The sequence below is a fragment of the Polypterus senegalus genome, chromosome 3 (genome assembly GCF_016835505.1).
Source record: "Polypterus senegalus isolate Bchr_013 chromosome 3, ASM1683550v1, whole genome shotgun sequence".
Taxonomy (NCBI): Eukaryota; Metazoa; Chordata; class Cladistia; order Polypteriformes; family Polypteridae; genus Polypterus; species Polypterus senegalus.
In genome coordinates, this window is record NC_053156.1 from 245,617,997 (window position 1) to 245,645,365 (window position 27,369).

Sequence of the window (27,369 nt, forward strand, 5' to 3'; positions counted from 1 at the left end):
AATGTCAGGACCAACAAGGACTTCATATTATCAGCAGATCTTTGAAGAGATTAATTAGGGCCTTACAGATAAAGGCTCCTCTTCCGACATTTTAAAAACATCTGGATTTCATTATCACAGTATATACTTTGGAACATGCAATTTTCAAAATGAAATAATTCCCCAACATTTCATTTTTACACCATAGTTTTCAATCAGATTAATGTGTGCTATTATCACAAGTCTAATGCCAACTTTGTTTGAATCCAGAATAAAACTAATAAAGATGTCATAAAGGTGATTACGTCACAAGCATTCTTTTATTCTGTACTGTGAGCTGACATAAAGAATTTACCAAGACAAATCAATCTGTATGAGATCAAAGCATCCAACAAAATTCAAAGCCATCGATTAACAAAACATGATTGCATTCAATCTGATACTTTACTTCCAGTGATCTGGTGGAGATTCTTCTCTGAGCTGTGTGATGAAACTTCAGAAACATGTCACCTTTCCTCTCTATGTTAGCTTAAGTGTTTTAGTTTGCAATTTACTTGAGTTCTATCATTTCTCTACACCATTTTCCTTGCAAAATAAAACGTGAACGGCTCATTGGCAAAGTAATTTCATGAAATGTCCTCTAGTGTACTTTACTAAGAGTCCTTACACTTTCACAGAGATCAAAACTCAAACGTTAAATTGAACGGTTGTTTTTCTTTGCCAGTTTCATTATCCTATAAAATTAGTTTCTCATAATAAACTATAAGGATAGACATAGCTGTTCGTAGGAATATAAGTTTATAGCCCCATGAAATAAATGTTCGACAGTTCCAACATATCATAGATGGAGTTATGATTCAGGTACTTTCTCATTACCTGCTTGTTAGGAATAAATGACACAAAATGGTGAAAAGGGTGATAGGCCTCCAAAATGAACCACAATCCAGGTCAGAGCCTTCATTGATCTGTTTATATCCCAGAAAGCCTGACTCCAAATTTCACAGGCAAGCTTTGGTATGGACACGTCCAAGATGGGGGGCAGGCTTAAAGTTAAAAAAATATTTTAAATGTTCAAAATGTATAAAAATACCCCTTGAAGGGAGATGAAACTGACAAACCTGTGGCTTGAGGGACAAGTGAAACAAAGAATTTTTATAAATGATGGATTTCATTCCAATAGATCAAAAGAAAAAAAAAATGATAAAAAGGCAAAATAAGGTAAAAGCATTTGCCTGAAAAGGCAGTCCAAATCAAATTAGTACAGTCCATAATCTAGTAATCAGAATCCAATTAACCAAGCAAAAATCTAATAAACCATAAAAAGTGAGGGAATGCGTACAATTGAAATCTGTACTCGACAACACTCAAAGACACTCTGAGGGAATTCATTTCTTTCACCAGAATATGTAGGGTACAAGGAAGATATCCAGAAGATAAATATACACAATATAAAATTACTATATTAAAATAAAACAATATTAACAAAATTTAACTAAACACATGAAAAACAATAGTTCAAAAATAATAAAAAGGGAAAGAAAAATATTCAAAAGCCAGAAAAGAAACCCTGGCAGTTACATGACATTCCTAAAATGTATTCCAGGCTACACATCTATGAGTATTGCATTTCCCCAATTGTTCTTACTGTGTCCTCACTTTGAGCTTAGATTGTTACATTACGTTAACCAAACGTCAAAATAAACATTGAAAATTAGATTTAACTGATGCAACTGGAAACCTTAGCACATTAAAAAATGGACTGTGATTAAGCTGCAAAGGAATTAAGTCTATAAATGATCAAATGTTAACTCCAAACCATTGTGAAACCTTAACTGTTATGTCAGTGTCATTTTTTTTAAATGCATGGCAATAATGAAAAGCTTAGAATAGCTAATCTGTTCAACTGATGGCATCTCTCAACAAGATCTGGTTTTATGGGCTGTGAGATGGAATTTTACATTGGGTCATTGTTCACTATTAAACTTGTCATTTCTATAGATTTAAAAAAAAATTTTGTAATTGTTTTCTGCTCTTGGGAAACCATGACTTTCAGATCAGCAAACTGGCATATCCTAAGTTTTTGACAGTGAAGTTCAGTGGTCCTAGATTAGAAACACCCTAAACTAGACTGACCAGACGTCCAATTCTTTCTGGGCCAGTTCCATTTTTATGCATTGTGTCCCATGTAATAATTGGAATATAACAAAATGTCAAATTTTTAACAGTCTGATTATTCAATAAATGTGCATGAAACTCCCTGCTATTTATTTTAAATACATGTCTAAGTTAGTTGTTGACCCAGACTCAATCGCTTCATTAATAAGTTGTGTCCCATTTTGGGACTTTGAACATTTTGTCAGTCTATCTTAAATACAACACGGAAATATCCATATGGTACTGTAAAATCCAAGTAGTTCAGCAGTATGAATCTATAGAAATATATGTGCTGTAGCCATCCAGACACAACCAAACCACACATTCATTGGTTCAACAAAAGATATCTTTATTAAACAAAATACCTTTCACAGATTTTTATTGTATCCCAGTCACAATTCCTTTTCTTTCGTTTTCCACCTCCACTCTTCTCCAAACAACTCTTGTTCACCTCCTCTTGAGGTGAGGTGGAGCAGCTGCTTTTCAACCCAAACCCTGGAGTACTTCCAGTGCAACAAGACTGCCACCAGGAAGCAATTCCAGGTCTGGTGGAACCTCTCTGTAACAGGCGACCTTGCTCTGAGATTCCCCACTTATAGGCACCTGAGGTTTCCAAAAATGTTGCTTAGCAAAACTGCAACTCTTGTGCAGTCCTACAGGTGTCCAAATGGGAGCTATACTGCAAACCAGTGTACTGGGGAAACACATAGCTCCCTCGGTCCTTCCCTCATAATAACCTCTTGACCAGGAGAAATACAACTAACCAACCCAGTTTAATGCCTGTCTATCCATCTCCTTCTTTTCCTGGCCAGGGTGCCAGTCAACCTGTGTCTTCTATCAAGTGCCAATACTGAACATGACATCACTTTATCTTCATTAACTTTATGCTTACTTTCTGTTCATATTTGTTCTCACTAACATTTACAGGTTCACAATGGATTCTGTACTCACTGGCTGCAGCACATCCTGGTATGGTACCTGCTCAGATTGTATGGCACTGCAGATGACTGTGAAGGTGGCACACAATATGACTGGCACCCAGCCATCTTCTGCTCAGGACATGCACAACACTTGCTGGCTTAGAAAGGCAAACACTGTAGTAGGTAAAGACCTCAGTCACTCTTCACAGGTTAAACTAATACTTGCAAATACTGCATACTGTATATTTATGTGTACGAATGTGTCTTTTGGTGTTATATTATCGTCACTGTTCTCAGGAGACATGCAAGTACGAATTTCATTGTACTATATACAGGATGTACAATAAACTTCAGCTTGATTAAGTACAATACTTTGTGCAGTTTAAGCTACAGGGAAGCTGGGTGTACTTTGTGGACATAATTCTTTAAGTGTTGTCACCCTACGAGAAAGTCACTGAGAACACTGTAAGAGCAGTAGTTTATTCTAAGAAAGTGATGTTAACATAGAAGTGAATCTATTATAATAATACAATCTCTGCCTATGAAAGAGTGGTAGTAGTAGTAGTTGTAAGTAGAGGATTTGATTAGTGCATCCCAATAAAGACCAAATAAGGAAATACATAAACATTAATATACATATAATATCAGTGCAGAAATTGTCTTTTGCTGCTCCTTCTGTATGTGCTTTTTATAATGTTCATAATCTCTCATAATAAGGACATTAGAGAAAACTGCTTCAGTAGGCTACAGAAAGTGTGCGATTTGACATTCATGCAAGCAATTAACTAAATGAAAGGGAGATGTTGAAGTATAGCAATCAATCAATAGCTGTGTTTACATGCACACTAATATTTCATTATTATACAAAACAAGCATTCATTCAGAGTAAAAAACCCTTGTGTAGACTCCTCTTTTGGAATAAATGATTTGGATGAGAACATTCTGATTAGAAAGGGACATGTATATAATTCAATCAATGTTCAAAAAAAATATTAAACTACAGGGTTTTCAAACATGCCATTGAACATTTTAACTATATCTTGGACTTTACAGAATCAGATTTGTTTCATCCAGAAAAATGTATATACAGCTTACTTGTTGTGGTTAGATGCACAAAAAGAACAATACATGTGACTTTTTTTCACTGCCTGAGAGTAATTTAGAAAGGTGTAACTCTCCTGGCAGTCCACCTTGCATTATTTTTAAAGGACATTGACATGCTGTAAACTGAGGGATTTCCATAGGTATTCTTTAACCTAATGACAGTCTTTTGACCCTAGATTGTGAATTTTGTTTAAACTGTAAAAATGAATCTCTGAACTTATTTCTTGATTAAAAGAAGGAACAAAGGTGCATGTTAAAAATAAAAATGTATTAAAATATTAAACTTGTGCAAATGATATGTTTTTTGGACCAATATTGGACAAATTAGGACACCACAGTATTTAGAAAAAAAAAACAACCCTGGACAGAGTGCCAGTTTATTGCAGGGCACTCATCCACACTCATACTTCATGTGCCATTCAAATAAACATCTCATATATCACATGTTCATTTGAAAAAACGGAATATGAAAATAAAATATTCCAAAAATTAATTAATGAATACTCAATAAGAATCAGGTATTTATATGCGGACGGCATGGTGGTGCAGTGGGTAGCACTGCTGCCTCACAGTTAGGAGTTCACTTCCCAGGTCCTCCCTGTGTGCAGTTTGCATGTTCTCCCCGTGTCTGTGTGGGTTTCCTCCCACAGTCCAAAGACATGCAGGTTAGATGCATCGGCGATTCTAAATTGTTCCGTCGGTGTGTGTGTGTGTGTGCCCTGTGGTGGGCTGGCACCCTGCCCGGGGTTTGTTTCCTGCCTTGTGCCCTGTGTTGACTCGGATTGGCTCCAGAAGACCCCTGTGAACTGGTAGTTAGGATATAGCGGGTTGGATAATGGATGGATGGATATTTATATGTATGGAACTGTATCACAGAAATTTTTTTTGTGTTATTTTTCTGGCATTTAAATTATTATTTTTGAGTAATTTTGGACACAAATAACTGAAAAGCTTCCAATTAATTCAACTTGATTGGCTCAATAATATTTGAACGTTTCGGGTGCTTTGTTGGCCAGTCCTGTTATTAACTTATTTTTCCTTTGAAAGTAAAGTACTGAGATCTTCCATTATCATTTTCTTTATAGCTTATACAGATATTTCCTTGTGCATTAGGAGTTTATGGCGTTATTTCAGTGCCACTATTCTGGCGCTACGCGTAAAAAATATTGCAAGTGCAAGTGTTGCATTTTGAGGAGTTATCCATATACACACACACACAATAGCACCCCTCTAAGCTCAGTTTTTCATTTTAGCTTGCTGCAATGTGTTGCTAGCTCACAACATTCTCTGCTGCAAAGCGCTCAACTCTCTGTACACCGTTATAAGTGTGCCACAAAACCAACCAATCACAGACTTGGTTTCAAAAATTCTGATTGGCTCTTACGGTCTCCAATCAGCTCGCTAGCTGCTGCATTCGGAAACAGTCGAAATGTAGCTAAATCCAACTAAACTCAATTAAACCCCAATTTTGGATAATATCTTTAATTATTTTATTTTTAAAATATATTATTTGTTAAGACTATCGTTGGTGTAGTATAATGTAGTTGCATTATACAACCATGCCAACTGACTCTCCAAATTATATTTGAGTAGCTCTCTTTTTATGTCGTCGAATACTGAACAGCAGCTGATTGAAAACCGTAAGAGCCAATCAGAATTTTTGAAACCAAGTCTGTGATTGGTTGGTTTTGTGGCACACTTATAGCGGTGTACAGAGAGTTGGCGCCGCCGCAGAGAATGTTGTGAAGCGCAAGCAACACATTGCGAGCAAAGCAAATGAAAAAACTGAGCGAGAGGAGGTGTTATTGTGTGTGTGTATATGGATAAGCGCAAACACTGAAATACATTTTTTGCACGCAGCTTTGAATTTTGTTCACTCAAATTCAGCTTTATGTACGCTCAAAATAAATTTCTCTTCAAAATGCAACACTTGCACTTGCAATCTTTTATATGCTCAACATTTTTACGCGTGTGCTCAGAATAGTGGCACTGAAATAATCATTCCTAGTTTTCATTCTCTTTCTCTGTACGTTTAGCATTTATTTGCCCACAGATTGATGCGCTTGCTGCTTCATAAGCAGCTCGTCTTTGCTCCACCCTAACGGCTCGCTTCTTCTCTTCTTTTGTTGGGATCTTTTCGCGTTAATTAAAACTGATTATGTCTGTGTTTGTGTTGCAATTATTTAGTACGTTTTCCTTAATTATTCACTTAAGCTGGCACTTAAGTCTTCAATCTTCCTCAAGAATGACTTAAGATATGAAGAGGTAGGGGAAGTGATGGTGAAGGTAGTAGGGGTGAGAACGGCACCTGTATGCATGCGCCACATGGCCACCCTACTGTCAAGAGTTTATTTTGCAATAAAATAAAATAAAAATAAAAAGAGAAATAACCTTGGAGGTCAATCATCACCCCGAAAGCGGATAGTACAACAACAACAACAACAACATTTGGGAGTTGGTCTCGTCCGATGCGGAAGATGGACGTCTGAAGTGGAGCTCCGCTAGCAGTGGTGCTATTTTTCATATTATTTGCTCATTATTCTGAGATATCCTGTATTTATTCGACCCGAGAGGGACCGCTACAGTATATGTAAACACATATAAACATGGCCAACAAGAAGGAAAGAACGAAAGAATCGAAGACTAAAGCTACATCCAAGCTGTGATCAGCAAGCCCTAGCTTCGAGATACGGCCTGTCAGAGACAGACCTGGATCAGATGGGCGAAAGTACAGACTCCTCGGGACCACGGTCCGCTACATCGTCGCCGGCTGAGAGCGAAAAGGGGAGCGAAGGTGCGATCGTGAGTGCAGATGTGGATAGCTCGCCCGATTGGAGAGGATTACCTGAAACTGGAAAGGCGGGAGGTCCGCGGCTTCAGTTACGCAATTACGCGGGACTGGAGCAGCGGGACACCGGCTTCAGCAGAGTCTGCTGCTTCATCTACGGCACAAGAAGGCACATTTGAGCTATCTGAACTGAAAGTGTTGCTCGCTGAGCTCACGCAAGATATAAAGGAAAGCGAGAAGGCTAATGAGAAAGCAACGGCAAAGGCACTTGAGAGACTGAAACAGGAATTAAAACAGGAGACGAAACAGGCCAATGAATGTCTGCGACAGGAAATCCAATAGGCAAATGAAAGGCTGCGCCAGGAATTCCAACAGGCAAATGAAAGGCTGCGTCAAGAGGTCCAACTTGAACTTCGACAGGTGCTGGGCAAAATTGAAGAGCGCATTGAGAAAAACTCGGCTAAACTGAGCACGCTTGCTGATCAATTGGAGCATCTTAGTGAGACATTCACGAATCGGATCGAAATAGCGAACATCTAGCTTCCAGTGCCGAGGAAAGAGCAGTAAATGCCAGTTCGGAATGTAAAAAACTCGGAGAAAAACTTGGAGACAGACTGGCTGCTTTAGAAGATGGCAGTAGAAGGTATAATGTCAGAATTGAAGGCCTGCGGAGAATCGAGAAAGTTTAAACCCTGTGAAATTCGCGAACTGAACTTTTTTCTAAAATAATCGGGGGCGACTTTAAAGCAGAATCTGAGATAGCAGCGGCTTACCGTGTGCAGCGGATCAAACACCGTCAGACCCGACCAAGATCTTTTATAGTTCGTTTTGAGCGATTATCATTTAAGTTAGAGGTGATGGAACTCCTCAGAAAAAGGAAAATATTATATATGAAAATTGCCACATTAGCGTCTTCCTGACTTCTCTCCAGCAACAGCTATTAAAGCGCAGCCTTCTATAATATTAAACAGCGGCTGACACGGCAAGCCAAGGTCAAATACGGCCTCCTGTATCCGGCAAAACTGAAAGTGGAATGGCAGGGTCATTTCTATGTCTTGCTAGCAAGGAGGAGGCAGAAAATGAGGTAAGAAAGCCGATCCCGGACTATTCTGATACATAATTGTGAGTCATGGCGGTAAATGATAAAGCTAGGATTAATAATCTACTGTCTGATCTATTTGTTTTAAAATACGGGTTTTTATCAGCATATATTCTCATATTCTTATTATTACTTACTTATTATTATTATTACTTACTTATTACTTATTATTACTTAGTATTACTAGGGCTAAATGTTTATGTTTTATTGTGCTTAATTACGTTTTCCTCCTCTTTTTTCTTTTCTAATTATTTCATGTGTACCCTAAATGAGACTGTTCAATATCATACCCTTGGTTTACTGTTATTGCTATTACTGCATTAAGACTTGTTATGCTTGTTTTGGACACATCTTTAACACCATCACCTGGGTTTATTATCTGGGGATATCATCTTAATGCACTAAAATTGCTGAAGATTATATGTATGTGTATGTGTATGTATGTATGTGTATATATGTGTGTATGTATATGTATATATATATATATATATATATATATATATGTATATGTATATGTGTATATATATATACAGTGGTGTGAAAAACTATTTGCCCCCTTCCTGATTTCTTATTCTTTTGCATGTTTGTCACACAAAATGTTTCTGATCATCAACCACATTTAACCATTAGCCAAATATAACACAAGTAAACACAAAATGCAGTTTTTAAATGATGGTTTTTATTATTTAGGGAGAAAAAAAATCCAAACCTACATGGCCCTGTGTGAAAAAGTAATTGCCCCCTTGTTAAAAATAACCTAACTGTGGTGTATCACACCTGAGTTCAATTTCCGTAGCCACCCCCAGGCCTGATTACTGCCACACCTGTTTCAATCAAGAAATCACTTAAATAGGAGCAGCCTGACACAGAGAAGTAGACCAAAAGCACCTGAAAAGCTAGACATCATGCCAAGATCCAAAGAAATTCAGGAACAAATGAGAACAGAAGTAATTGAGATCTATCAGTCTGGTAAAGGTTATAAAGCCATTTCTAAAGCTTTGGGACTTCAGCGAACCACAGTGAGAGCCATTATCCACAAATGGCAAAAACATGGAACAGTGGTGAACCTTCCCAGGAGTGGCCGGCCAACCAAAATTACCCCAAGAGCACAGAGACGACTCATCCGAGAGGTCACAAAAGACCCCAGGACAACATCTAAAGAACTGCAGGCCTCACTTGCCTCAATTAAGGTCAGTGTTCACGACTCCACCATAAAAAAGAGACTGGGCAAAAACGGCCTGCATGGCAGATTTCCAAGACGCAAACCACTGTTAAGCAAAAGAACATTAGGGCTCGTCTCAATTTTGCTAAGAAACATCTCAATGATTGCCAAGACTTTTGGGAAAATACCATGTGGATTGATGAGACAAAAGTTGAACATTTTGGAAGGCAAATGTCCGTTACATCTGGCGTAAAAGGAACACAGCATTTCAGAAAAGAACATCATACCAACAGTAAAATATGGTGGTGGTAGTGTGATGGTCTGGGGTTGTTTTGCTGCTTCAGGACCTGGAAGGCTTGCTGTGATAGATGGAACCATGAATTCTACTGTCTACCAAAAAATCCTGAAGGAGAATGTCCGGCCATCTGTTCGACAACTCAAGCTGAAGCGATCTTGGGTGCTGCAACAGGACAATGACCCAAAAAACACCAGCAAATCCACCTCTGAATGGCTGAAGAAAAACAAAATGAAGACTTTGGAGTGGCCTAGTCAAAGTCCTGACCTGAATCCAATTGAGATGCTATGGCATGACCTTAAAAGGCGGTTCATGCTAGAAAACCCTCAAATAAAGCTGAATTACAACAATTCTGCAAAGATGAGTGGGCCAAAATTCCTCCAGAGTGCTGTAAAGACTCATTGCAAGTTATCGAACGCTTGATTGCAGCTATTGCTGCTAAGGGTGGCCCAACCAGTTATTAGGTTCAGGGGCAATTACTTTTCACAAAGGGCCATGTAGGTTTGGATTTTTTCTCCCTAAATAATAAAAAACATCATTTAAAAACTGCATTTTGTGTTTACTTGTGTTATATTTGGCTAATGGTTAAATGTGGTTGATGATCAGAAACATTTTGTGTGACAAACATGCAAAAGAATAAGAAATCAGGAAGGGGGCAAATAGTTTTTCACACCACTGTATGTATATATTAAGTGCAAAATTCTTTTTTCTTTTTTTTTTCTTTTTCCTCTTTTAAAGACTATATTGGTAACAGATATCTCTATCTTTTAACCTTAAAGCGCCACTGCATGGGGGCTTGATGTGCTTTGGACGTGCTCTGTCTCTGGGTATGTCAGAGGACTGGGACTGCATGAAGTGGGTTTTAGCCTCACCTGGGGAGGCAAAAAGGGAGGGTGGGGGGTTAAGGGGAAGAGAAAGAGAGCAGGCTTGATCTATATCTAATCTATCATCTCAATCTTTATAATTATAACTATCAACGTAATAATAAGCTGCATGGCAACAACTCTTGGGGAATAGGAAATTAAGACCTAAACTATTTCACTTCCAGTTAAGACTATAAATGACATCAAAAACTCAGAATCAGTGTCTCCATGATGGGACAGTTAACTTCGTAAGCTGGAATGTTAAAGGCCTGAATCACGAATTAAAGAGAAAGAAAGTACTTTCTCACCTAACAGGTCTAAATGCTAAAATAGTATTTTTACAGGAAACCCACTTACTAAGTAAGGATCAGTTCCGCTGCAAAAGACTGGACTGGCCAAATGTTCCATTCTAGTTTTACAAAGAAAACTAGAGGGGTGGGAATTCTCATACATAGAACAGTACCATTTGTAGCATCAGATGTAGTATTGGATCCTGAAGGGAGATATGTGATGGTCATGGGAGACTTATCTAACTGTAAAATGATTTTGATAAATGTTTATGCACCTAATGTTGATGATAAGGAATTTATACAAAATTTATTTGCATCCATTCCCAATCTGAACACTCATAAACTTATAATGGCTGGGGACTTTAATTGTGTTCTAAATCCACTTTTAGATAAGACTTCCTCCACAGGGGAACGCAACTAACACCGCAAAGATAATTACAAAGTTTATAACTGATCACAACTTATCAGATCCCTGGAGGTTTTAAACCCAAATTCAAGAACATATTCTTTCTACTCACCAGTACATCATTGCTACTCAAGGATTGATTACTTCTTTATAGATAATAACTTCTTGCCTAAGATTAAATCTTGTAAATACGATGCTATTGTTATTTCAGACCATGCTCCGATGATCTTGGAGCTGAAATTACTAAGCCCCATACACTCACCCCGCAGATGGCGCCTCAATCCGCTTCTATTAGCTGACGAGAATTGTACTGAATTTATATCCAAACAAATCGAATTCTTTCTAGAGACAAATACATCCCCTGAGATCTCTGCAGGAATACTCTGGGAAACTCTTAAGGCCTTCTTAAGAGGACAGATTATCTCATATCTTTCCCACAGAAATAAATCCAAGCGAAGAAAGTAGCAGAGATAAAAAGTAAATTACTAAAATAGATGAAGAACATGCCAGACTACCAAGCGAGACTCTACATAAGAGGAGGCAGGCTCTACATTCAGAATTAAACCTCTTGACAACTAAAGAAACCGAACAACTAATTTACAAATCCAGACATCATTATTATGAACATGGAGAGAAAGCTAATAAGCTTTTAGCAACAAATTCACAAGCAAGATGTACGCAACGCAATCTCGGTAATTACTAACACGAATGGAGATAAAATCATCGAACACAAAAATATAATGTACACTTTTAGAGACTACTATAAATCCCTATATACTACTGAGTTTAAAGAAGACAATATACAATCTAATGCATTTCTGGATAAATTACAGATACCACAAATTGACGCTTTTAGTGTGGAGGAACTCGATAAACCTCTGTCATTATCAGAATTACTGGATGCTATAAAGTCACTCCAAGGTGGAAAAGCAGCAGGCCCTGACGGCTACCCTGCAGAGTTTTACAAGAAATTCTCCGCTCAGCTAGCTCCCCTCCTATTAGCAACATTTACAGAAGCCAGAGACAACCAATCTCTTCCACAAACCTTTCGCCAAGCACTAATCACTGTCTTTCCAAAACAAAATAAGGACTTATTACAATGTGCATCATACAGACCAATTTCACTTCTGAATAACGACGTTAAAATACTCTCTAAAATCATAGCTAGAAGGATGGAGAAAGTGCTCCCTCGTAATATCACAAGACCAAACTGGATTTATTAGGGGCCGACACTTATCTTCAAATCTTCGACGCCTGTTTAATGTAATATACTCACCAACTAAATCAAACACCCCAGAAATATTATTATCATTGGATGCAGAAAAGCATTCGACATGATTGAATGGAAATACCTTTTACTATTTTGGAGAAGTTTGGGTTTGGCCCAACATTTGTGCATGGATTAAATTACTGTATACTAACCCAGAAGCTTCAGTTTGCATCAATAACATTTGCTCAGACTACTTTAAACTAGAACGTGGCACAAGACAAGGATGCCCTTTGTCACCACTGCTGTTTGCAATTGCCATTGAACCACTGGCAATACATTGTCGAAATACTGATCAGATAAAGGGGATTAGCAGAGAAGGACTGGAACAGAAAATCTCATTATATGCAGATGACATGGTACTGTATATATCGGACCCAGAAAATTCTGTGCCTGCAGTCTTAGCAGCACTCACAGAATTTCAAAAGCTCTCTGGTCTCAGAATTAATCTGAATAAAAGTGTACTCTTTCCGTGAATTCAAGCATATAATATTAGATTAGACACCCTTCCTTTTATCATTGCAGAACAGTTTAAATACCTCGGGTAAACATCACAAGTAAACATAAAGCTCTTTATCAACAAAATTTCGTCGTCTGCATGGAAAAAATTAAACAAGACTTGCATAGATGGTCAACCCTTCATCTCACACTAGCTGGAAGAATTAACACTGTTAAGATGAATATTCTTCCTAAGCTCCTTTTTTTATTTCAAAACATACCAATATACATTAATAAATCGTTCTTTAAGCAATTAGATTCAACAATAACCTCATTTATTTGGAATTCTAAACATCCACGCATCAAAAGAGCGACCCTACAAAGACAAAAGGCAGAAGGTGGCATGGCTCTACCTAACTTCCAGTTTTATTACTGGGCGCAAATATACAGTCGATAAGAACCTGGACACAAATAGAAGAACATACACAGGCATGGACCGCAATAGAAGTAAAATCCTGCAGTACTTCTTTGTATTCCTTGCTTGTGCTCCAATAAACACACGCTATCGGCAATACACTAATAACCCAATTGTGCTCCACTCACTTAGAATCTGGAACCAATGTAGAAAGCATTTTAAGACGGAGAAGCTTCTTTCTGTGGCACCCTGCAAAAGAACCACCTCTTTCAACCCTCACAAACATATGCAGTTTTTAATATCTGGAAAAATTTGGAATTAACTTGCTTAGAGATCTTTATATAGACAACGCCTTTGCATCCTATGAACAATTACATTCCAAATTTAACATTCCAGCTACAAATTTCTTTCACTATCTTCAAATCAGGAACTTTGTTAAACAGAACCTTCCAGATTTTCCTCATCTTGCACCCTCATCCACGCTGGAAAAATTATTGCTCAATTTCAAGGAGTTAGACTCCATCTCTACAATATATAAAATCCTTTTACAATCCCTTCCTTTCAAAGATCCAAGAGGACACTGGGAAAATGACCTCTCAATTAATATATCAGAAAAGGAGTGGAAAGTAGCAATGCAGAGAATTCACTCAAGCTCCATATGCAAAGCATACAATTATACAACTCAAAATTATATATCGAGCACATCTGTCTCGACTAAAACTCTCCAAAATGTTTCCAGGGCATGATCCAACCTGCGAACGTTGCAACCAAGCCCCAGCCTCACTAGGTCACATGTTCTGGGCCTGCACCAAATTAACATTATTCTGGACAAAAATTTTAATTACCTCTCAGACAGTCTTGGACTCACAATCCCTCCTAACCCATTAACAGCTGTGTTTGGGGTTCTTCCAGAGGGTCTTAAAGTGGAGAAAGACAAACAAATTGTGATTGCATTCACTACACTGTTGGCACGCAGACTTATTCTGATAAACTGGAAGAACCCAAACTCTCCTCTTTAAGTCAGTGGGAAACTGATGTGTTATATTATTTAAAATTGGAAAAATCAAATACTCAGTTAGAGGATCTGTGCAGACTTTCTTCAAAACATGGCAGGATCTAATCAGTAATATTTTGAAATGAGTTTATAAAGCACAGAGAATTTGTTGATTTAGGTATTTTTAAAGCCTTAAATTTTACACCATTTGGCTTGCTCTCTCTCTCAAGGGTGGGGATCGATCTGTTCTTAGCATAATTCTTTTTTTTTGTAAAACTTGATTGCTATGTATTGATTAATAATAAAAAAAAAAAAAAAAAAAACAACAACATTTATTTATATAGCACATTTTCATACAAAAAATGTAGCTCAAAGTGCTTTACATAATAAAAAAATAGAAAAATAAAAGACACAGTAAGAAAATAAAATAAGTCAACATTAATTAACATAGAATAAGAGTAAGGTCCGATGGCCAGGGTGGACAGAAAAAAAAAAAACTCCAGATGGCTGGAGAAAAAAAAATAAAATCCCCTCTGGGCATTCTACCTAACATAAATGAAACAGTCCTGTTTGTATTTAGGGTTCTCACGGAAGGATTCGATGATGATGGTCACGTAGACTTCTGGCTTTCAGTCCATCAATGTTGGAGCATCATGATGCTTTGAGTAGGCGTTGGTGGCGCCGGCCGTCACCACAAAGAAACCGGAAAAAGAAACAGAAGAGAGAGTTGGGGTCAGTACGGATTTTAGAGCCACTATGAATAGTTATTATGATGAATTGAACATACAGAGTATCAGTATTAAGTTAAAGTGAAGTTATAAAAAGGCCATGTTAAAGTAATGTGTTTTCAGCAGTTTTTTAAAGTGCTCTACTGTATCAGCCTGGCGAATTCCTATTGGCAGGCTATTCCAGATTGTAGGTGCATTGCAGCAGAAGGCCGCCTCACCACTTCTTTTAAGTTTAGCTTTTGGAATTCTAAGGAGACACTCATTTGAGGATCTGAGGTTACAATTTGGAATATAAGGTGTCAGACATTCCGATATATAAGATGGAGCGAGATTATTTAAGGCTTTATAAACCATAAGCAAAACTTTAAAGTCACTTCTGAAAGACACAGGTAACCAGTGTAGCGACATCAAAACTGGAGAAATGTGTTCGGAATTTTTTTCCCTAGTTAGGATTCTAGCAGCTGCATTCTGCACTCGTTGCAAATGATTTATGTCTTTTTTGGGTAGTCCAGAGAGGAATGCGTTACAGTAATCTAGTCGACTGAAAGCAAAAGCGTGAATTAATTTCTCAGCATCTTTCAATGATATAAGAGGTCTAGCTTTTGCTATGTTTCTTAAGTGAAAAAATGCTGTCCTAGTCTGATGAATATGCGATTTAAAATTCAGATTACAGTCAACGGTTACCCCTAAATATTTTACTTCCGTCTTAACTTTTAATCCTAGTGCATCAAGTTTATTTCTGATAACCTCATTGAATCCATTATTGCCAATTACTAAAATTTCAGTTTTCTCTTTATTTAGTTTGAGAAAATTACTATTCATCCATTCAGAAATACCAGTAAGACATTGTGTTAGTGAATCGAGATAGTCGGAGTCATCAGATGCTATTGATAAGTACAGCTGAGTGTCATCAGCATAGCTGTGGTAACTCACGTTGTAACCTGAGATAATCTGACCTAACGGAAGCATGTAGATTGAGAAGAGCAGTGGACCCAGGATAGAGCCTTGTGGAACACCATATAGAATATCATGTGTCTTTGAGATGTGATTACCACAACTCGCAAAGAATTTTCTACCTGCCAGGTAGGATTCAAACCAATTTAAGACACTGCCAGAGAGGCCCACCCATTGACTAAGGTGATTTCTAAGAATATTGTGATCAATGGTGTCAAATGCAGCACTCAGATCTAAGAGGATGAGAACAGATAAATGGCCTCTGTCTGCATTTACCTGCAAGTCATTTACTACTTTAACGAGTGCAGTTTCTGTGCTGTGATTTGTTCTGAAACCTGACTGAAATTTATCAAGAATAGCATGTTTATTGAGGTGGTCATTTAATTGCAAAATGACTGCCTTCTCTAGAATTTTACTTAAGAAGGGCAGGTTAGAGATGGGTCTAAAACTTTCAAGAGCCGAGGGGTCAAGATTATTTTTCTTGAGCAGGGGTTTAACTACAGCAGTCTTAAGACAGTCTGGGAAGACCCCCGTATCTAATGACGAATTTACTATGTCAAGAATATTGTCAATTAGCACGCCTGATACTTCTTTGAAAAACCTGGTTGGTATTGGGTCAAGGATGCAGGTGGAGGGTTTCAGTTGAGAGATTATACTATGTAATTCAGGTAAATCTATCCTGGTGAAAGAACATAATTTGTTTATAAAGGAGTACTGGGGCTTAGGAGGTTCTGCAGTGTTGGGGAGATATACTATGTTATTTCTAATATCATTAATTTTTTGATTGAAAAATACAGCAATGTTCTCACAGGTTTCACTGGAAGTATTCTGGGGGCATTCCTTTGTGTTACCTGGGTTTAAAAGACGATCAATTGTAGAGAATAAGACTCTGGGATTACTAGCATTTTTATTTATAATATTAGAGAAATAGACGTCGCGTAGTATATATGTACTAAATTTCAGGTCAGTAGTTTGCGAGCTACAAATGATTTAAAATCCTAGACAGAAATATAGACAGCCACGGTAGTGTATTACACAAGAAGATGTTACAATTACAAATAGTAAAGTCAGTTTGTGCAATAGTAGGTTTGTCTACATGTTGAGATGCCTTTAACACTTCTGCTTCAAAGCCCCAATAGAAACTTACTTGGAAATTCATCCATGCATTTCCTACATACATTCATACAGTTTAGTGCATTAGCAAGCATGACAACCTTTTAGCTTTTTATGATAAGTTACTTATATAAGTTAATCATTTATTGACCTTCAAGATTATTCAAGATGTAAATTGAGTTTGAGGTATCATAATGTGTCCTTAAAATCTAAAACTGATCATAGTTATTGGAGTATTTCTCTATTGGACAGATTACCAGATGCTAATTTTGAATAAAATATTCTTTTCAAAGAGAAATTTGATGTGGGATGTCAAAATTGATTGGTACTAAAGTTCACTGACTGCAAGCATCTTAAAATAACTAAAGATGACAAGATGAATGGGGATGTTCTTCAGTCATTTTGGATTATTCATGCTTGCAGGGAGAGGCTACAGCTTCCCACATCTCTGATAAGGAAAACGGATAGATTTAGAGAAAAGAACAGTTTAACTGCAATTTAATGGTAAAATTACTGTGAAAGATGCACATCTATTTTATCAAAAAACATATTGTTGTGGTTCATACTGAAGAGGACATTTTAGGATGTGCTCAAGGTAAGAAATGTATTCACTCTAGACTTCTAGAGGTTTCTTTTTTGTTTTAGGAGTGACTCCAAAGTAAGTTTTAAACTAATGACAAAATTCTGAGGTTGTGGGCTTTTCGGTATTTGAGGAAATCAACGATACTCAAGAGACATTTTAGTGGCCTACCTTGAGAAAAGATATAAATTTCTATGTAAGACATTTCCTGCCACTATTATCCTGTTCTTTGGAAATGTTCATTGCACGTTCCTTAAATTTCTTATCTGGCAATGTATGACATTACAAAGTATATATTAATTATAAAATTACATTTAGTAGCTGTAGACTGATTATCAATAGCCTCTCATTTTATTTATGCAGCTGAGTAATTGTTTTATATTGGTAATATTTTCTAACATCATGGTTTTCTGATCATAGAAAGATCAAGACAAATGTTGCGACTGGGAAATTAAATCAAGGTGAAACAGAAAATTGACTCTCAAAAGTGAAGCAAAAAGGCAATTTCCCATTGGGGATTACCAAATTTCAAAATTAAAAATATCAAAAAAACATTGTATTAAATCTTTGTGGAAGCACTTCTAGCTTCCTCTGCACTAAAGGAGATCAAGAAGGAAAAGTGCCTGCTGGCTAACACAAAAAGGTGCAACTGACGTTAATGCATCTGGAAGGAGCAGACAAAATTGAGGTCAAATGCACAGTCAAGAGCCATGAGCCAAAAAAGCATTAAGACCTGAGCATCAAAGTCTAAATGTGGACTCAGAATTGAGATCAAAATAAATGCTGCAAGAAGCTTGTAACTAGCTATTGTCTTTCCCCCTAACACGGAAACTAAAGTTTGTTTTTAAAGTTTTTATCCAATACATTGATAATTTGCACTGCACACTTTTGTCCTTAAATAAAGGTCATTTGCTGACGACAAACATTACACCACCATCTTATCACATTAATGGCAAAGAATGTCTTATTTATAAAGAAACCTGGATATTACAATCAGAAAAACAGCACAAAACAACAGCTCCCACAACAAACAAGCATTGCAAAACAGCACCGTGATGAAGCAACTGGAATAGAACTAAAATGTTACAAACTGTGTCCATGCCAATGCAAGTGCACAAAAGGTGCAAACATTAAAATTACAGGTTCATTAATACAGACTGCATAACAAGGCCTTGGGATTTGTGTCTAGTTTCTAGAGGTTTTCCAGAATGAAACATCTAAATATAAAGAGTGAAACACCATTTACATCTCATTTTTATTGTTAAATAGTAGCTCTTTTATTACATTTGGTATAAAGAGGTGTCTTGGATAAATGCTTTGAATTTTACGAATATAGGCATTACATTCATTTAAAAGGCTATTCAAAAATCATTCAGCAACGAAATTGACAAATAGTGTGGGTTACATTATACGAGACTATTATGAGGCATGATAATGCTTATTAAATATTTGTTTATTGCTAACATTCAATTCCTTAGCAGTTTTTCGTAGAGGAAAGATATTTAAGACATTAAGACTCATCCAAGAAGATACGCACCCATTTCATCGGTCCATATATGATAACTCTGCAGGTGGGCCCAGTTACTTAAAAATTACCCTTGACAAAGTCTCTGAAAGTTCTTTGTTGTTTTGAGATGTCACTGCTAAAGCTTACTATATCATGAGCTCAATCTATGGCTGTCAATGATTCTCTGGAATTTCAATTCAAATTTTCAAAGTTTTCATGTCAATTTTGTATTATTGTATTGCCTGAAAAAGGGATGGTCCACAAGAATTATCTGAGAATAAAGACAAGCATCATATGCAAAGACCGGGTGGAATGGTGGTGCAGTGGTAGCGATGCTGCGTTGCAGTAAGGAGACCTGGGTTTGCTTCCCAGGTCCTCCCTGCGTGGAGTTTGCATGTTCTCCCCGTGTCTGCGTGGGTTTCCTCCGGGTGCTCCGGTTTCCTTCCATAGTCCAAAGACATGCAGGTTAGGTGCATTGGCGATCCTAAATCGTGCTTGCTGTGCTGAGCTAATGCCCTGCCTGGGATTTGTTCCTGCCTTGCACCCTGTGTTGGCTGTGATTGGCTCTAGCAGACCTCAGTGACCCTGTGTTAGGATATAGCAGGTTGGACAATGACTGACTGATCATATGCAAAGATACACGAAAAAGGCAATTTCAGTTATTATTATTATTATGTTTCACACAGGTAATATGTCCTTGAGCATGGATAATATGAAAGTGATCAGTTTAAGTAGTGACGGCTTTTTCTAGAACAGTGACCCAGTAGCCAAATCACTGATTAAAAGTATATTTTCTTTAATTTTTATTATCAAGTACTGTTTGGTTTGAATTCTGAGCTCTTTTATTTTGTGAACATTCTCTTTGTGACTTTAAAGGATTATCTGAACATGAACTAGGCCAGTCTGACTCAAAAGGCAAACCTTACATTTTTCTCTGTATTGTAAACAATATAATATACAATATCTCAAGAGAAATGATTCCCAAATAATCATTATGAATCATGCCTTTGTAGAAAGTATGTAAGAAAATGTAATGTTTACATATTAAAGTATAAGAAAATGTACTTTTATGGCATATCTGACAATGCAGAGTTTTTGATTTTTCAGTGTAGTAGTATTTTTATCCAAAAATGTTACTAACACTAGAATCCCTGAAGCCTACGAAAATATTTGTAATGCTGGTCCACCTCAAATTCCCTCACAACTTGTCAGCAGTGTCTTTGTTTTGCAAATGTGTCAATCAGCACAAGCAAGCAGCCTTCTCACTCATCCCCCACCAAGGCAGCTGAAGTCAAGTCAGATGCAAAAGTCTCAGAACTAAAGAATCACCAAATGACTCCTAATAAATAGTGTTAGGATCTTCGTACAACTACTACTTGTTGATGCGTGAAAATTTTGTTGACATTTTTTGGCATGTGTTTGCTTCTCTCATAGACTAATTATGTTGCATTTTGCACCAAGACACTCCATTGCGTGATGGAGATGACAGGTCAGATCACATCAAAGGCAGAAAATCATTTGCAAGGACCCTCAAAGTCAACAAAATGAATGCTCTCCAAGCCTGTCAATAATAATCACAAACAGAAGGTGAAGCTAGACACACCTTTGGAGTTGTGCAAAAGGAATCTTAAATTTAATTTGACACAATAAAAATGAGAAAATAATCTTTGCTCTCCAAATTTAAGAACTGGATAAAATAAAACAGCAAGTGTAAGAAGCTAGCCCGGCCACAGACAGACAACAATGCAGTGTCCACAACACACACATTTATTGGTACAGCCACTATTTACAATTATTATTTACAGTTCAGTCCTTGGTCCTTCTGCCCGCCTCCACTCCTGTCTTGCAAACTTCATCCTTCTTCCACCCGACTCCAGCTTCCCGAATGGAGTGAGGCGGCCCCTTTTATCTTGCCTAGAATGTGCTCCAGGTGCCTGATGATGAACTTCCGGCAGCACTCCCCAGTGTGGCGGATGTGCTACCCTTGCACCCAGAGGCCCTCCGGGTGTAAACCATCCCTGGTCTTTCAGCACTTCCAGAAGTGTTGTCCCCTGGGGATCAAGGACCATCCGGGTGCCCAGGGAAAAGTGCCACTCTCCCGGTTCCTCCTTCCTCCAGGCATTCCGGCGGGGCAGGGTTCCTGGCCGTCTATCACACAAGGTAGATGGGCATAAGGCTTCTTCAAGTCCACAAATAGTATAGACTTGGGAGCTTGAAAGTGACCCCCTGTTAATTGGAACATTCAATACCATGTAGTCTTATTATTTTAAAATAATATCTGCAGCAATATTTTTACAAACAATTACTAGTGGCTATGACTTCAGCACAATACTGACAGAGCATAATGACCCAAAAAATCCAAACAAAATCCAGTTCTTTGTATTTCTAACAAAAATCATCCACACCTGACAGGAAAAGACCACCATTTATGGAAAGCCACTTGCACGTGAATCTTCTGTTGTGATCTTTAATCTGGTTCATTCACACTACAAGTATTTTGTCTTCATACTGATGTGGTAGAAGCTGTTCCAAAAGCAAGAGCTAAGCACAGAACTCCCTTATTCTTTTTTAGGTTCTCTTTCCCAGTCACCCAAATTTAATTTCTCTAAAAAAATGCAAAACTTGTTCAGTATTTTTAACTAGCGTATGTAGTAATATTTGTGCAGTCACTTACCCATCTTCACATTTTGTAGTGGCTTTGGCAGCAAGTGACACAACACACAGCATATTAACAAAAATGAAAGGTCTTAAGAATTGAAAAGTTCTAAAGGAGCAGTGTCTTTAATATTACAAGAATATTGTTATACTTGCACCTTTCTTGGGGACCTCCATATTCATCAGGAATAGGCGGTGAACCATACCTTAAAGTAAATGCGGGGAAGACACCCACGCAAGAAGTATAATAATTTTGACAGCTTACCATCAGAGCCCAAGGCTGTTTATATTGCCTCTGTTTTCAACACTTGATCATATCTGCCAGAAACTTAATGAGATTATAAGTCTTCAACATATCAGATAGGATATATTAGAATGACAGCTTGTTTCTCGTGCCTCAAGGATATTCTGCAGTGCATATAGCAATAAGGCTGTGTGAAAACAGAAATTACAGGTGCTTTAAGATATTAAAAAGTCTAGGAGAGCCTTTTTGCACACTTGGTATAAAATATAATAAGTAAACATAATACTATCCAAAAAAGACTTTCTGGGTCAGTTGAAATACACCTGAGATACTACCATTCTAGCTGCAGATCAAGACTAGACTACGTAGTGCAGTACTAAGAGGAGATGATAATACTAAGTTTAACTGATACACAGCTAGTCTTACTGTTGTTTTGTGTTTCTTCTCGGTTTGCACAGCTGGCCGTCTGAATACCTGTTAACGGTGGAATGCTAGTAATTAATGCCTCACCTTTTCTCAATTAACAACTTGCAACTGCACATTCCTCTCCATTTAAAGGGACATAGCACAGAAAAGAAGTGCATCCTCATGTAAAATTAATCAGAATAATGCAACTCTTAGGCTACATTATATCAAAATAAGTGTTGCTGCCTTTATTTGTAAACGTTATTCAAATCAAGCATCTGGAAAGGCCATTTAATCTATGGAAAGTATGTAGAAAGTAATAAGAATGAAAGGTAAACATTAAGTAGAATTGTCTCTCTGCAACTCACAGGTAGATGGTGATCTGCCATCAGGGTAACTTGGGTGCACACACTGGCATATGCAAAAAAAAAAAAGCATTGCAGGTGTTATACCAAATTTATCCTCCCACCCCACCAATTCATCACCCCCACCTTTGTGTGCAAGCACATCACCCAGACCAAAAGATATTATTTTATCTTTCTTAAGGTAAATACAATGTATGTAAGTGCAATTGATTAACTCTGTCATACTATTCAGAGAGTCGATAGCAATTGTAAGATCACATTTATTTATATTTTGCATGTTATTGCATTGATCATTATATTTTTCGACTCTAGCTGCATCAGGATTTTAGGATGTTGATATTACCCATGTTGAAATATCACCCCTCACTCAACACCAGACTGAAATGTCAGAATCACTTCAGATTTCATCTGCTGTCATGGACTGACCTCTAGATTATGCCATAGAAATTTCAGGCCTACCTAAAAGTAACTGTGTTGCAGTTACAGTCATGAAATTTCTAATGTCTTGACCTAACTTAATAGCCCCAGCATTGAGAGTTCCTTGTACATTATATCACTATCCCATAATGTAATGTACGAGTGATCACTGAGTTAAAATCTCCTTCTGGTTTGTTTTATTTTTAAATGTAATATTCATTGTGTGTACCGTATATACTCAAATATAAGTCAGGTCTTAAAACCTGAAAAATCGATCATAAAATCAGACCCTGACTTATACACCCATTCAAAAACACGACACGACACTTAAATTTTTTTTTTCTCAGACACATCAAATTTTGTTGCAGCAGTGCAGTTACCAATTTCTTTCACTACTTCAATGACATTTACTTTAAAGCCAGCTTCATATTTTCTTCTGATCGAACGCTCCATTGTAGATAAGGGATGCTCTTACGATATAGATGCATGCTGGTGTTAGATAGAAAAAACACAATCAGTGCAAACGTTGCTTCAGAAAAGTTTGGGTGTTACTGTGTGGTCACGTAGGAACAATACATAGAAAATAAAGGCAGTGTGCTCCGTGGTTACTCTCTCAGGTGGGCATTAGCATATCATAATCTCCTGGACCAATAGCGTGAGTTTTCCACATACGACCGGCATTATAAAATACCAGAAATCATACAGTAAAATCAAGTCCGTGAGTATATACGGTAGAATGAATTTCAATACACTCTGTACATGTAACAATTATGACATTACAAACCTGTAAAGCAACAGATCTATTTTTACTCAACATTGCCAGACATTTCAGTCCCACCATGCTCATTCGAGGACCCCATGTTAATGAATAGGCCAATGGGAGGATAATTATGAGCAAAAGAAATTAGGTAGATCTACTATATTATGGGCTGGGCTATGAGTCTAATGGGTTAAAATTTCATTTTGATTTTGAATGTTCTCCCACCTGTTGCCTTTGATGTACAGTATCTGCTGTGATTCTCGAATAAACCAAGATAAGCCATAAGGTTAACTACAGCTCTGACTTGGCTGGTCTGTGTGTATAAAAATGTTTGCATATGCCACAGATGTGAATCTCTTTCAAGTTGTAATAACAACACCCTAAGAGGGTCAATAAAATGGTAAGCTGATTGAAGCAGGGACATTCCAGGTAAAAGTGGGTGAAGACTGTAAACTTGTTGTTGCCTTATGCCTTCTGTTTTTATGTTTGGGGTATTCCTGTAGTAGAAGGATGAAAGACAAAAGAACTGAACGAATGCCAAAAAGTTAGAAATTCTGCCTTTCAGATTCAAGCAGGGAACCCATTTCTAGGTGTGCTAATTAGGTGCTGACTCGTATTTTCTTTTATGATATGGGTTTATTTTGATTTATTTTTATTGTTTGCTGTGTAGGCTACATTATAACATATCTATGTTCACTTAACAACTCTTTATTTATCTCTAATGCTTTAACAGTACTGTCAGAAAGTAAATAAACTCTACCTGTTTTCCCAGGGTGGCTACATTCATATGCCAGTGCGGTCAGGTTTGTTGTTGGCTCTCAGCAATGCTGAACTAGATAAGCAGGTTAAAAAATGTATAGATGAATGGATGGATAAAGTGTAATATTTAACTTTAAGCCCTGATGGCACTGTATATTTATTTAGAAAAGCTTCTAAATAAAAGCAGGTGTAGGTGTATAACTGACATTACAGCACAAAGGGAAACCAAATTTTACATGTCTTATCTTTGGCCCACATGCAAGTACAGTACCACTAAGCCTGAGCAGACTCAAAAGCTTGACAGACAGAAAATACCTCATTGAAAATTGTTCTAATATTGAGCTTTACAGATGGCCAAATGTGGATCTGGACGAGCAGAGACAAAGATGTTAGCAGACTTCTGCAGCTGGGATGGGCTTCCACAAAGAACAATTCAGACAGTGATAGGAAGCAGGAGGCTGCCTGGCATTGCTTATTGGTAGAATGAAGGAGACCATACTCATTGATTGAACTTGTGAACTTTCATTTTGACCGGCCCATTGTTTCAACTCATCTGTTCTGTATGACACTGCAGCAAGTATTTGTGTGGAAGACTTGCCGATGAATGCCCTTCATTTATTTCAGCAGCTGTGGTTGATATATCCAACTTAATTTATTGCATCTAATAATGGAGAAAAATGATTTTGTTGTGTATATCATTATGTACTGAATATGAGAAAACAGCTTTTGAGTTTTTGTAGCCAGAAGCTGGTATACAACAAAACAAAGGAAGAAATTCTAAGACAAGTAGCGCTGATTCTATGAAGGATAGTGATGGCTTTCAAAAGCACTACTGTTCCATTTTTGTTTACAAAAACATCAGTTAAATAAATTTATATTGGTGCCCTGCACATGGCGGGAACATCTTCTTACAATTTGTTAAAATTGCTCTAAAATCATTGCCAATGTTACATGCGTTCAGTGTTGGACTGGCTGAAGCTCGGGTATAGCTCTCCCCAGCTTACTTGCATCCTTCCCATCCTTCCAGTTATTCAAAAGTCAGCTAGGATGATAATCAAGAAAGGGCACCAAAAAGGAGTGTGCCTGTGCTGAACCTGACAAATTACAACTCCACAAAAAAGAGTCTTTGGAAAACTACTACTGACTATATGTCTGTGTGTCAGTTACAAACCTTTGCAACTGTAAGCCAAATCCTCAAACACAAAATAAACGTTCCTACCTCCACAAGCCATGCGTAGACCAATCATGCCATTCTCATTTACTCCAAACCATTTGGAAATGTGTTTCTTCCACCCTGACAAGAGTACAAGATAATATGATATCAAATGCCTGAATATAGCATGTCTCTTACTGGGGTTCACTACAAGGAGGCACAGATGAAGGATTTCGACATAACACAGTAAGACATTTTCCTATAGGAGACACAACAACACCCATAATTACAGCAGCGCAGGTGAGCAGAGAGCTGAGGAGGCTTCGTGCCAGCAAAGCAGCAGGTCCAGATGGAGTATCTTTACAACTGCTGAAGGCCTGTGTGCTGGAGCTGGGGAGTCCTCTACAGTGCAACTTCAATCTGAGCCTGGAACAGGGGAGAGTCCCAAGGCTTTGGGAAATATCTTGTATCACCCCAGTCCCAAAGGTATCACATCCTGGTGAGCTGAATGACTTCAGGCCTGTCGCTCTGACATCACATGTGATGAAGACCATGGAGTGGCTGCTGCTTCACCACCTGAGGCCACAGGCCTGCCATGCCCTCGACCCTCTGCAGTTTGCATACCAGTAGAAGGTGGGAGCGGAGGATGCCATCATCTATATGCTACACCGATCCCTCTCCCACTTGGACAGAGGCAGTGGTGCTGTAAGAATTATGTTTTTGGACTTCTCTAGCACCTTCAACACCATCCAACCTCTGTTCCTTAGTGACAAGCTGACAGAGATGGGAGTAGATTTACACCTGGTGGCATGGATAGTGGACTGTCTTAAAGACAGACCTCAGTATGTGTGTCTCGGGAACTGCAGGTCTGACATTGTGGTCAGCAGCACATGAGCGCCGCAGGGGACTGTACTTTCTCCAGTCCTGTTCAGCCTATATACATCAGACTTCCAATATGACTCGGAGTCCTGCCACATGCAAAAGTTCGCTGACGACACTGCTATTGTGGGCTGCATCAGGAGTGGGCAGGAGGAGGAGTATAGGAACCTAATCAAGGACTTAGTTAAATGGTGCGACTCAAACCACTTACACCTGAACACCAGCAAGACCAAGGAACTGATGGTGGATTTTAGGAGGCCCAGGCCCTACATGGACCCCGTGATCATCAGAGGAGACTGTGTGCAAACTCTAAACAGTTTAGTTGGAGATAAATAAAAAATCTTTCTGATTTCAAGGTCAAATTCGGAAAAATATTCATATTTTATAATTTGGCCCAAAAAATATATTAATCTTAAAATGTTATAATAATAATAATAATAATAATAATATAATCCACCATCCATTTTAGCTCCCTTTGAGTTAGAATTTGGTCTAGCTGGCACATCCATGATATGATTTGCATGTGGGTGTACTGAAGGCCAAAGTTCTGGAAGAAGTTCCAAAACATTTAAGCACAGCTTGCTTGTAAGTTCACCTCCTAAACTACAGTAGTGTCTGTATATGCCAGAGTAGGTGGTCAGCTCATTTAGTCCTTGATGGTCTTGACACTTTGCCA